Source organism: Octopus bimaculoides, chromosome 3 (genome assembly GCF_001194135.2).
Source record: "Octopus bimaculoides isolate UCB-OBI-ISO-001 chromosome 3, ASM119413v2, whole genome shotgun sequence".
NCBI lineage: Eukaryota > Metazoa > Mollusca > Cephalopoda > Octopoda > Octopodidae > Octopus > Octopus bimaculoides.
In genome coordinates, this window is record NC_068983.1 from 128,614,983 (window position 1) to 128,617,017 (window position 2,035).

Here is a 2,035-nt window from a genome sequence, read left to right on the forward strand (position 1 = left end):
CGGGTAAGGTTGTTTATGGAAGACCAGCATCCGCCAATGCACAGCAGCATCCCCTCTCCACGCCACCGATGTCATCAATGGGAAATGTAAGGGATGACACGGCTTGGCACCAGTGACGTGGTAACTCCGTTCTGCAGCTCAGTGATCTGGAGCAATTTGAAATAAAACGGTTTACTCAAGAACACAACACACATCCCGGTCCGTGAATCGAACTCACTACTGAACCCGTTACCCTTCAGAAAGAATATCATATACATCATGGCAATGAACGACGGTCCCATCGCCTATATATACGACAATGGTTATATGCTCTTACACGTATTTTCTGCAAAACTAAATAAAAAATGTTAAATAAAAGTGCAGTGGCAATATACAGAACGTAATATTATCTCAATGACATATTTTAATGAATCTCGGCAATGTAGAGTGTCCGCCACTTCGGGATTATTTTTTATTTAATTATTAGAATTTCGTTATGGTGAATAAACATTATCTTGATGAAAAGAAATAAAACCAATAACAAAACAAAACAAAAAAAAAATATGATAGCATATTATTAACTTTTGTAAAACTGGGAAAGTGTTTCAAGCGCTAAAAGTATTAATATTTTCGAAGATGAGCATCAGACCATTCATTTTGGAGAAGGAAAGCCTTGACTTATGTCGAGCGCTGTAGTTATATTTTCATTTATCTAGCACGGAAGTTTGAGTTTATCTCTCTGTAATTTTGTCACTGAAATTAAAATATCGCATATCATCTTGTTGTACGCTGGAAGAGTTCTATCAGCCCACCGCCATGAGGAAGTCTATCATAGAAATCCCAGAAATGCTAGGGATATTGCTGAAGAAAACATTTTGTACATATAAGTTCCCATATGAAATCATCAGCGATTGCATATTCCTCTTTCCAAATAGATTTTCGTCTCAATGATCGAAAATGAGGATATCTACAGACTAGTTCTATATCATGCTCTGTACACTGCACTACAAATAATATTTAATGATCATTACTATATTGGAATTACAGTTCTAAGTAATTTTAGTTTTGTAGCGTATGGATAATCTAGGATTAACATATATATCATAATCATAATATATTTCTATACTGATAATCTGTTTACATTGGTATTTGAGTGAATGGGTTTCACTTTAGGTGAATTAGCGAGCTGCTAGAAAATTCAATTAAATTTTCTTCGCATTTAACATACCTTGAAGTGCTGGGTAATCAAAATCTTCATGAGCATTATTATACAAAAAGATAACGAGATAGGATGGTAGCGGGAAGACTGACTATTCTTTAGTATTTAATGTTTTATATATCATTCTGCGACATAATCGTCTCTTGTTGTGTAGCCTTCCAAACGGTATATAATTGGCTCACTGAAATCACACGGCCAGAATTACGAACATGGAAAAAGTACCTCGAGAGCGATTTTAGTGCGTAAAGAAAACAAATTAACCTTCTTAACCACATATCCGAGACTGATATAATTTCATTTAGACAGTGTTTGGTCGAGCAATAATAACATGAACGCTAATATTCTCCAGTCCGAAGACATTCTAAGCTCAAAATCCCACCGAGGTCAACTTCGCTTTTCATTCTTTCCGGGTCAATAAAACAAATACCGGATAAAGAATGGTATCGATATAAACGACTCAGCCCGTCCCCTGACCTTACTGGCCTGATGTCAAAATTAGAAATCAACACGTTCCAATGTAGATGTTTTGATTTCTACCCACTGCAATTGTTACCTGAATTAAAATATAATATAAATCGATGTTGTTTTTCTTTAGGTTTGACACAAATATTTGCCTCAGTTCTCACATGTCATCAAGGTACATTATATATAAAAGGGGTTCGCAATTATAAATTTCGTCCTCTTATATAGAATAGGTTATGACATGAATAGAAAAAAATGGTTGTTATTTCTTGTACTTTCAGCGTCCACAAAGTGGCAACATATCGAAAGTCATTTGCAATTATCATACCCCACCACTTAGGAAAATATCGATCTAAAAAAAAAAATTTAAATCAA